Raw genomic sequence first — 12,163 nt, 5'->3', positions numbered from 1 at the left:
ATTTTGTAGCAGGGCAAAATAGTTTCTGCACTACTGTGTACAAAGCACTTGCAAACAAAAAGAATATATACTAAAATCATAAAACTGATACATGAAATAAACACATGATCGTATACAAAGCGATTGGTACAGTCATGACAGGATATCACTAATACATAGATCAGGCAACTCAAAAATAAAGGTGTGTGAGCTCCAGGGATCCAAGGGCGAGCTACGCATCCTCATCCCCCGAAAGCTCATCCCGCCGCAAAGGAGCATCGAACGGACTCTGCAGAAAAAGAAAAAACACATCAGTCCACCATACAATAATGCATTCAAATATCTCATGGCCGCCGCGTCTATACAATCGGTCGATCAATGCATTGAGACCGTGCCTCTCTGCATATCGAGTCTCAAGGCCGGTCAGATCGCAATTTGTAATGGAGTACTGCAAAGAAAACAAAATGCTAACTGTTAGAAACATGATTGTCAGTGCAAAGAATATTTCAAAAAAACAAACAAGCAAAACAAAAGAAAAACTTACAAACTTCTCTAAATATGTCCTGTGGCCGCCACTCCCAAGATGATGGACCACTCTAGCCTTGAGTCGTGCCCTCGCCGCCTCGCGCTGCTAACTCCAATGTCTTGGAGAATCTGTAGCCTCCTCCCTCAGTCAGTGCCAGTCATCTGTATCTAACCACTCAGGCTTTGCAGCCCCACTCTTGATTGCCTTGCGTGCGTCGGATCGTCTATGTGACATGTATGCACGCATGCAATCCATCATCCAGCCCGTAGAGAATTTATCTATTGTGGCTGGCACCGAAAACTCCTCGTGCAAGGATGCTACTATGTAGTCCTTGCTCCCCTCCGGTATGTTCTTCCAATGATCCAAGACGTTGTCGAAGGGTTTATGAAAACAAAGTCGCGTCTTCAGAAGATCTTGATAAATTTCAAGATAAGAGATTGAACAGGTGAATAATCAAGATGAGAAAATAATGTCAAGACTCTGTTTTATTTAGTAAAGCAGAGTCTGAAGCAGAGTTGTTAGAGCTGCTTTGTATTGACTTGCATGAACCATTCTTAAACCCAGAAAATCTTTGTGTTTCTTCTTGATTGTAACCTTCAGATCTGTTTTTTACATCTTTCATACATGTAACCTTTGTCCTTGTATTGACCAACAGATGGTATGTATTCACTTGACATTGTATAAATATTAACCTTTTCTAGCAGCAGTAAGCATTCCATAGAAACATCTCTCTAATGCATGTATCTATTAACATATCTTTCCCATGATCATACAATCACTTACAGCCAGCTGGAGACAGATAGATTTTGAAAGGAGGGGCAAAGAGTTGAGTTATAAGTTGCTGAAGGGTTCAGTTTTGCAAGTAAAAAAAAACCGAGCCTAAGACCCATATTGATCACAAACCACAAGTCTGGGAACTGGAAAACGCTCTGTAATGATTGCTTGAGCATCATCCAAGGGTGCTTGAAGAAGTTCTGCAAGAGCCTGGTACTCAGGCTGTTTATGATAGCCTGCATTGCATCGCTGTGCTATTGTTGCTCCATGGAAGACCACTACACTGAAATACGCATCCAATAGAGGTATCCTGTCTGCTGTTATTGTTGCAACATCAAGGAGGGCTGGCTCTGGTGGAGCATTGAGGGCATAAGTAATCAATGATGGCTGAATCATCACTACAGAATTTATTACACTCTCTCATCGAGTTGCATCAAATTCCTCCTCTGTCTCCATTTTGTGTGATGCTAAACGAGCCAAAACTATAGCATCTATCTCTTGGTCAAAGCCCATTATCAAGTCCTCTGTATAACTGCTGAACCATCTACCCAGCACCTTATAAGAGTTGTCACCCCATCTCGGTGTACTGAGTCATAGCACAAATTTGTCCAAGGCTGTTATGAATTTGCTGCTCCAAACAGATCAGGTCCTTTAGCGAAAGCTTCTCCAAATCATCGCCTAATCTGAAAGCTCTAATGCAGCATTGTACTGCCTTTGTCTTGGCTCTCCAGGCATCGGTGACAACGGGTCTCTGGAAGAAGCGTGCATTCTGATCTCTGCAACGTCATCTCCCTTTGCCATCCGGATCTTGATAATGTGTGAGGAACTTGCGCTGTCAAACAAATCTGTTATGCAGGCCGCCATGCCGATGACGTTCAGGCCTGTGATTCCCCAGCATTAGATTCCCCAAATGAAGCCTTGAACAGCAATTCGATGCTCATAAATAGCCAATAGCTGACCAATAGTATATGGCGTAAGATTGGGTAACAACATGCTCAGTGATGGACGATTTCCAGAGAATGTCTTGTGAGGCACAAGTTGATCAGGCGCACCTTCTGATTTTAATTCTGCTGGTGTCTTTCCATATGCAAGGACATCTGCCAGGTTCGCCAAAAATCGATTTCCCCCCAGCTTCAGCTTTTCCGATTCTCTTCCTCGTAGATCCTACAAGGCGATGTTCTTCTCCCGTAGCAATCCAATAGAGACAATGCGCAGGAGAGAGCACCACTTCCTCCTTGATTCCGTCAACATCTGTTATCTTGCTTTAATTACAGAGTAGAGAACTTATACTCCCGATTCCCCGAGAGCATTACGTTTTCCCCTTAATTAGGATTATCTTCCCCTGTTCTTCATGTTCTGATTTTTCTTTCCAAGTTCCCATCCCCCCTGGACCTCCACTCTCGATGCATCGTCCTCGCAGCCTTTTGCTTTCCTCCTCTGTTTCTCCCTGTAGTTGAAGAAGACGACTACTTCGTGTATGATAACACGAGCACACCCATAAACCTTTGCTATTTTTTCTCCTTTGATGAATTGGAATGTCTCCACGACAGAGTACCATCTCCCTTTTTCTGCGATGCTTTTCCTTCCGCCCTGATTCGATTGAGGAGCCTCCCTTCCCCCCAAAATACCTCCTTCTCAAAATAGCTCCAAAAGCTTCTCCTTTTTCCCCTCAAAGCACGGCTCTCCTTTTCCCTCCTTCTTTAGCCTTTCAAAAATCCCCTCTTTAGCCTTCGTAGCTCACATATCATTATTTTTAGTTCAAATTCAAATTATCTATTCTAGAGCTTGTAGAAGTTTTAGCTCATACAAAAGCTCTTGGCTATACTGCATATCTCCAACAATTGTAGTTTGAAAATCACCTATTTTTCACATTCAAGGATCAGCATTAAACCACAACTCATCAGTTCTTCACCTTCAATGGTCCGCATCTCATCTGTTCACTCATGCGTAGAAAATAAATGTAAACACAACAACTGAGTATATACAAAGTATCAAATCACACACACAATTTTTGGGTGATTTTCACACCTCGAATGTGCAGCAATACGACATCCACCCCCTCTAATCCTGCGCATCCTCCGGATGGGCCAACTACCCATGATCATTATCATCAAGATCCACAAACAAATCAATCTCTTCGTTATGCATTTCCAGTAGATCAACAAGATTTTCAGCCATATCATCTGTCTCTTCCATTGGAGTTTCTTGTCGTTGCTCTTCTCTCGAAAATTCTTCCAATGCATAATCCTCATCATCTCTTTTCTTGAAAATCTTGATTCTTTTTCCAGCAATTGGCACTCTAAGCACTGTCCCATCCAATTCTGTCAGTTCATATGTTGCATTATCAAAGACATGTCTAACTATGTATGGCCCAAATCATCTTTTCACCATCTTCCGAAGTGCAGTATGCTGATTTTCAAGGCTGCTATCAAAGACCAATACCCAATCTCCCTCTTCTATTGCTCTAGGCCGCAAGCGATGCCTGCTATCAAACCTGTCCTTGTTCCTTAGTCTAGCAACTCTCAACCTGTCAATAGCTAGCTGAATATCCTCAGGTCTCCTCTCCAACTGTCGAATCCGAAGAGCTAAGAGCTCCTCTCTCGTCAAATCCTTCTGCCAAGGTAAAACTGACCAAGTCAAAGCACAAGTCTCAATCGGCATAACAGGTTTCTGACCATACATCAACTCTGCAGGCATATATCCTGTAGTAACACTATGAGTCGTACGATTAGCCCATAAAGCAAATGGTAGAAGTCTCGGCCATTCTCCAATCCGTCCTCTGCATGCTTTGGCTAATGCTTTCACTATCGGCGGATGCCCTCTTTCACTCTTCCCATTTCCCTCTGGATTGTATGCTGTGGTTAGAGCCAATTTGATTCCTAGCTGAGAGAAAAACTCCCTAGCTTCATCTGCATCCAATTCACCACGATCCGCAGTGATCTTACCCACACAACCATACCTGCAGAAAATTTCCTCCAATAAGAACTTACACACTGCACTAGCGGTCTTTGTTCTCAAAGATCTGCCCTCAACATGATTGGTAAGATCCTCTCTAGCCAAAACAATGTATCTCATCTGCCATAGACCCATAGGCATGGTAACCAAATCAATTACCCACTTATAATGAATGCATAGCGGATAGGTCGGATGAAGCTCATCTCTATGACGCACTACTGAATACATCTGGCAGTCTCTGCAAGTCTCAACAAAGTGAGAAACATCTCTATACATGCCTTTCCACCAATATTTCTCCCTGATTTTCTCATAAGTAGCCCATACTCCTCTATGACCAGCCCAAGGACTCTCATGAAACTCCCTCATCACCTGTAACTGTGTCTCTCTATTGCAGACAACCCGCAAAGGTAATCCGCTTCTTTTCTTCGGATGCTTCCAAAGAAATCCGTCCTTGAGAAAATAACCATAGGCTTTCCTTCTGATCTTCTTGAACTCTTCATCTGTCCATTCATCTCTTTTGCTTAGTGTACTAAGGTACCTGCCAATCTGCAACCAATCTCCAACATAGAGTTCTTCTATGAAAGCCACAATATCATAAACATGACAAACATGATCAACCATAGTGGCTGAAATTTCTGCATCATCCTCTTCTGCAAGTAGAGTCTCCTCATCATCATATCTGGCTCTAGACAACATATCTGCCACTGGATTATCCTTCCCTGCTATGTGTTTAAATTCCGGATTTAATGACTTGATGTATGCAATCCATCTCAACATAGCTATATCCGGAGTAGAGCAACTCGTAATCATACCAATCAATGGCAAGCAATCTGTCTCTACCACAACTGAAGCTCCAATAAAGTACTCCTTATCACATTTGAGAGCCGTCACAATCCCCAATAACTCTCTCTTGATTTGCGGATATCTCCTCTGTCTCTCGTTTAGGACTTTCGCCCCAAACCGAATAGCATACCTATTTCCATCTGCATCATCTTGACCCACAACCCAACCTATGCCAATTGGACTAGTGTCAACTGTCAATACAATAGGCCTATCACAATTATAATCCGCTTTCCTGAGAGTAGGAGCATTCTGCAATAACTTCTTCAATTTCCGCATGGCTTTAGTGTGGCTCTCATCCCAATAGAATTTCTGCCCCTTTCGAAGCAGCTGATACAAACAATCTGCAATGTGTGCAAAGTGAGGTATCCAAATCATATAAAACACACAAGCACCAATGAATCTCCGTACCTCTGAAGTAGTAGAACAATACTCTGCAATCTTGCCTATAGCATTCACCTTATCAGGTGAGGGTTTCCTGCCATAATATCCACACATATGCCCAACAATGACAACCTCATTCACTCCAAAAACAGATTTTTGCCCTGAAAGTGTCAAGTTCACTTCTTCTAACCTGGCCAAAATCTTCTCACATGCTGAAATATGATCAGCCACAAAGTGTTTGCATCCTTGCTCATTTAGGCTCTCATTCTTCTCTTCTTCTGCACACCCCTTAATGGGCACATCATCCAAGAAAGGCATAGTAAGCTGAGGTATGTAATCACGAAGGACCTTATGCATGGCATTCATCATATGTGCAACAGAATTAGTGGCACCTTGAGGCAAGGTACACATCCTGACAAGCCCAATAGGAGTTCTCATGGTGGTTATGTCCCTGCTTTCCAAAGCCAGCTGAAACTGATCATAACCTGAATATAAATCACCCAAAGAATAGATGGCACGTCCAGCAAATGCCTCTGCAAACTCATCCACAACTGGACCTATACCAACATTCTTGATAGTAACTCTATTCACTGGCTGCATGTCCTGAATAAATCGAATAGTACCATTCTTCTTTGGAACTGTAAACCACCTATTTGAGTATGGTGCAGATGAAGGCTCAAGGATTCCCATCGTGATTTTCTCATTCAATAAATCAATCAGCTTTGGCAAGTGTGCTTTAGGCACTGGAATAGGTCGAAGATTCCATGGAATATGAGGAATAGTAAAAATAACCATAGGAGCAATAATATCAGGATTCACACATCGAATCTCATGTGGGACAAAAGCAAATCCCCTTCCATGACGCTCAAGCATCTCCTAAAAGCATTGCTTCTCCATGGGTAACAAGAAATCACCATTTCCAATTTTCAATTCAGCAAGTGTCTCTGCTGAAAATTTATGACCAATATGCTCCGGATTCCTCAAAATTTGCTGTTTAGCAGCCCTCTCTATTTGCTGATCACTCTCAGGTGGAAGCGGTACAGCAACCGGCTTCACCTTCTTATCCACAGTTTTGTACTTCGTGTCAACCCTGGCTTCATTATGCTCTTCTGCATTACATAAACTTTGCTGTAAATCAGCAATTCTGCACTCCAATGGCTGAATATTCTCAGCTCTCTGCTCTATGGACTGCATAGAAACAGCCCCAAACTCTGAATGCTGAAATATTTCAGCAGTAAACTCTGTTGGCTGAAAATTTTCAGCCCTCTGTCTCTCTGAAAGCTGATCATAACCAGCTAGAAACTCTGTTTGCTGAATTTCTTCAGCACTCAACACTCTTTGCTGAGTTTCCTCAGCCTCTGACTCAATCAGTGACATAAAATCTGCAATTTCATGAAACATGTCCAGGGACTGCACTAATACATTACCATGACAATTCAGCATATCAGTTTTCAGCATATCTCCCATCTCTATCATTGTATCTGTACAAATCACACTGTCATACATACCATCTATGTGCTCATCATCCTCCAAAATTCCTGCATTTTTCAAATTTTTCTCCTTCATGCATATATACTGCCTGGCAGCTCTAGGCAACCTAGAAGTCTTCTGATAACTCATTGAACTGTTTGCTGAAATCCCAACATAACCGGAGGAGAAAACACTGCTGCTGCCAGGAGGCGAGAACTCCAATCTCCTCTCCTCTGTACCACCGTCGTCACGCGAAACGGCGGTACCTAATGAAAACCCGAATCCCTCACAGTGGGTAAGGGTGCATCTCTGAGAGTATCCCTGTTTCTAACATGGTTCACACATACAGTCATAAACTGAACTGCTCTCATACCATCTTTACTGCGAATCCGTGCATAAGCAGATCCATCATCCATGACCTTTGTCTCCATGCGCATCTCTGTAATGAATGGCTGTCCAAGAATTATGGGATAAGAGCATGAATCCTGCACAAAGAAATGAAAATCCTCCTCTACATCACCAATAGAAACCCTGACACTAGGGCAAGCAACATATAAATCACCTGCAGTGTTATTGGCGGCTCTCATACGCCACCCATGCTCTACATCCATAGGCCATCTGTTACTCTCATAAAATCCACGAACAATGAGATTAATCTCTGAACCATGATCAACCAATGCAACATAAGGCACCTGTTTCTCTCCAACCTTTACCATCGTCTCTGTAGTTGCCCTAGCCCAATGACTTCGCGAGAAGTGACTACGCGGTATCAAAACAGGCTCATCAATTTCAGCATAATGCATAGGCTGAACCCTCTTCTCTACCTGCGGCAAAACAGAAGCATTATCAACCATAACCTCATCATCATCATCATCCAACTCTCCAATCAAAACTCCCTATGTATCAGTGGTAGCCAATGCATGTCTTTTCCTCTTCAGGACCTCTTGAAACTGATCCTAAAACTCTCTTTTTGAGATGCCCAAAATCTCAGAAATAGTGAAAGTCACCTCACTGCCAAGTATCTTATCATTAAAGATTTTCTTCATATCTGTTGATGTCTCAATGTCGGACATCAATCTGAATCCTGGCTACTTTTTCTCTCTAGGCTCTTGCCTCTTTTCTCTCTTTTGAGCATCCTCCATCTGTCGATCTGGCCCTGATCGTGAAGACGGTCCTGCAGTAGGTGGAGTAACAAACTCACCCCCTCTAGTCTTCTTAGCTGCACTTGGATTTTCTTCATCCCTCTTACGCTTCTCCTCAACAAATACATCTGCACCATGAGATTTAGCCAAAAAAGCATAAATAGAATACCTGTCAACAGGCGAGTCCCAACCTGTCTCTGATCTGATGCTAGAGCCTGCGCTAGTCAAAACAGTTTGCTGAATTTTTCCCTTGTTTGCAGTCTCCATAGCATAAGTCCATAGTGTGGACTGAGTCTCCGATCCCTTCTCAATCTGTACTCCATATGCAGAAGCATCACCTCTAGCCGTCACATAAGAAGTACGCGCAGCCATGTCCTCCACTAACTTCTTCATTCCACCTTTACCAAAGTTGGTAACAAGTGGAGCTCCTGTCTCAGTCAACCAAATCTTACCATCTTGCCCCCAATATACCAAATTCTGCCTCCTTGCATCCTGGAAAGAGTCACAATCCCTGCAATGCTGATGCTCCGTACTATCACACCAAATACATCTCCGATCTCTCCTAGGAGCACTAGGAGCACTCCTAGGTGCAGTAGGAGCACTAGAAGAAGTAGGCACAGTCGAAGCAAACTGCTCCTTCAACTTACCCACCAACTCCGCTTTGACTGACTCAAGTGTCAAATCTGTGATACCTTTGATTATGTCATCAAGAGAAGTAGGCACCGATGGAGCGGATGGTTTTGGAGCAGAAGGTGTAGGCATCGGTCGTGGAACAGGTGGAATCGGTGGAGTAGAAACAGTAGGCACTGGCATAGGCCAAGAAACTGGCTGAGGAGGAGAAGAAATAACAGGGATAGAAGTAGGCATAGGAGCAGATGATGATGTAGGTGTCATGGAACCATTCTGTAGGCGAGTCTTCCATATCCTCCTCTTGGTCAAAGTCGAGACTGCATCCTGAGCATCCTGCCAATCAGTTTTAAGACCCATAGGCTTTGTGCGATCTTCAAGAAGCTCACCCAATTCTTCTTGAAGAGCAGGATCTGCAGCTTGCAAGAAAAGCTCAACTTTTTCAACATCCAATGCTCTTTGTTCAATGGCATCAAGCTGACTATACCTTTCTTCAAATTCTCGAATCAACTCCGAAGCAGCAAGACCTTTGTTTGGCATGTAGACCCACTCTCGGAATGACCGTCGAGTAGCCATACCAAAGTCCTCAAGGAAATATTCTTCTTTAAGAGCCTTCTTAAAATCTTGCCAATGTGTATTTTGAATAAATAAATCAGTCACCTTTGTCCTCAAAGCAGGTGTGACAAGACGAAGGAAGTACTTACTCATAAGTCCAGCAGGAACTCCAAAAAACCCCATCTTGATCTTATATGTCTTCAAATATGCTGAAACATTCCGCCCATCAAATAGCTTCTTCTCACTCTCAACTGCTTCAATAGCCTTAGTTGCGCTGTTTGCATTCTCCTGCTCCGAATAGAGTTGCCTTTGCTGAGACAACTGTTGTTGATGCAATTGTTGTTGCTGCTGCATATACATTTGTGTTTGCTGATTTTGGAGCTGCATATACATGGACATATTCTGCAAAAGCTGTTTTAGATCCTCCGTTGAAGTACTTGACGCAGCAGTCATTGATGGAGCTAAAGTAGAGGCAGCTGGAGTTGTAGAGGAAGCTGAAATAGAGGCTGAAGTATCTCCCATCCTGAAATTTCTGCGACGCTTTCACGTCGGGTTCACCAAAGATATCGAAGGGTTTATGAAAACAAAGTCGCGTCTTCAGAAGATCTTGATAAATTTCAAGATAAGAGATCGAACAGGTGAATAATCAAGATGAGAAAATAATGTCAAGACTCTGTTTTATTTAGTAAAGCAGAGTCTGAAGCAGAGTTGTTAGAGCTGCTTTGTATTGACTTGCATGAACCATTCTTAAACCCAGAAAATCTTTGTGTTTCTTCTTGATTGTAACCTTCAGATCTGTTTTTTACATCTTTCATACATGTAACCTTTGTCCTTGTATTGACCAACAGATGGTATGTATTCACTTGACATTGTATAAATATTAACCTTTTCTAGCAGCAGTAAGCATTCCATAGAAACATCTCTCTAATGCATGCATCTATTAACATATCTTTCCCATGATCATACAATCACTTACAGCCAGCTGGAGACAGATAGATTTTGAAAGGAGGGGCAAAGAGTTGAGTTATAAGTTGCTGAAGGGTTCAGTTTTGCAAGTAAAAAAAAACCGAGCCTAAGACCCATATTGATCACAAACCACAAGTCTAGGAACTGGAAAACGCTCTGTAATGATTGCTTGAGCATCATCCAAGGGTGCTTGAAGAAGTTCTGCAAGAGCCTGGTACTCAGGCTGTTTATGATAGCCTGCATTGCATCGCTGTGCTATTGTTGCTCCATGGAAGACCACTACACTGAAATACGCATCCAATAGAGGTATCCTGTCTGCTGTTATTATTGCAACATCAAGGAGGGCTGGCTCTGGTGGAGCATTGAGGGCATAAGTAATCAATGATGGCTGAATCATCACTACAGAATTTATTACACTCTCTCATCGAGTTGCATCAAATTCCTCCTCTGTCTCCATTTTGTGTGATGCTAAACGAGCCAAAACTATAGCATCTATCTCTTGGTCAAAGCCCATTATCAAGTCCTCTGTATAACTGCTGAACCATCTACCCAGCACCTTGTAAGAGTTGTCACCCCATCTCGGTGTACTGAGTCATAGCACAAATTTGTCCAAGGCTGTTATGAATTTGCTGCTCCAAACAGATCAGGTCCTTTAGCGAAAGCTTCTCCAAATCATCGCCTAATCTGAAAGCTCTAATGCAGCATTGTACTGCCTTTGTCTTGGCTCTCCAGGCATCGGTGACAACGGGTCTCTGGAAGAAGAAGCGTGCATTCTGATCTCTGCAACGTCATCTCCCTTTGCCATCCGGATCTTGATAATGTGTGAGGAACTTGCGCTGTCAAACAAATCTGTTATGCAGGCCGCCATGCCGAGGACGTTCAGGCCTGTGATTCCCCAGCATTAGATTCCCCAAATGAAGCCTTGAACAGCAATCCGATGCTCATAAATAGCCAATAGCTGACCAATAGTATATGGCGTAAGATTGGGTAACAATATGCTCAGTGATGGACGATTTCCAGAGAATGTCTTGTGAGGCACAAGTTGATCAGGCACACCTTCTGATTTTAATTCTGCTGGTGTCTTTCCATATGCAAGGACATCTGCCAGGTTCGCCAAAAATCGATTTCCCCCCAGCTTCAGCTTTTCCGATTCTCTTCCTCGTAGATCCTACAAGGCGATGTTCTTCTCCCGTAGCAATCCAATAGAGACAATGCGCAGGAGAGAGCACCACTTCCTCCTTGATTCCGTCAACATCTGTTATCCTGCTTTAATTACAGAGTAGAGAACTTATACTCCCGATTCCCCCAGAGCATTACGTTTTCCCCTTAATTAGGATTATCTTCCCCTGTTCTTCATGTTCTGATTTTTCTTTCCAAGTTCCCATCCCCCCTGGACCTCCACTCTCGATGCATCGTCCTCGCAGCCTTTTGCTTTCCTCCTCTGTTTCTCCCTGTAGTTGAAGAAGACGACTACTTCGTGTATGATAACACGAGCACACCCATAAACCTTTGCTATTTTTTCTCCTTTGATGAATTGGAATGTCTCCACGACAGAGTACCATCTCCCTTTTTCTGCGATGCTTTTCCTTCCGCCCTGATTCGATTGAGGAGCCTCCCTTCCCCCCAAAATACCTCCTTCTCAAAATAGCTCCAAAAGCTTCTCCTTTTTCCCCTCAAAGCACGGCTCTCCTTTTCCCTCCTTCTTTAGCCTTTCAAAAATCCCCTCTTTAGCCTTCGTAGCTCACATATCATTATTTTTAGTTCAAATTCAAATTATCTATTCTAGAGCTTGTAGAAGTTTTAGCTCATACAAAAGCTCTTGGCTATACTGCATATCTCCAACAATTGTAGTTTGAAAATCACCTATTTTTCACATTCAAGGATCAACATTAAACCACAACTCATCAGTTCTTCACCTTCAATGGTCCGCATCTCATCTGTTCAC

General features: G+C 42.9%; 1 pseudogene; it reads right to left on the bottom strand.

Moving 5' to 3' along the window:
* Window positions 1-1,384: 1,384 nt before the first annotated feature.
* LOC148024805 (protein transport protein SEC23 E pseudogene) lies at window positions 1,385-2,143 on the bottom strand (annotated as a pseudogene).
* Window positions 2,144-12,163: the final 10,020 nt, after the last annotated feature.

This window comes from Lygodium microphyllum, chromosome 15, assembly GCF_053477565.2.
Source record: "Lygodium microphyllum isolate KBCC chromosome 15, Lygodium_microphyllum_v1.1.10, whole genome shotgun sequence".
Taxonomy (NCBI): domain Eukaryota; kingdom Viridiplantae; phylum Streptophyta; class Polypodiopsida; order Schizaeales; family Lygodiaceae; genus Lygodium; species Lygodium microphyllum.
The sequence above is the reverse complement of the archived record's forward strand: the minus strand, read 5'-3'. Positions and strand labels throughout refer to the sequence as shown.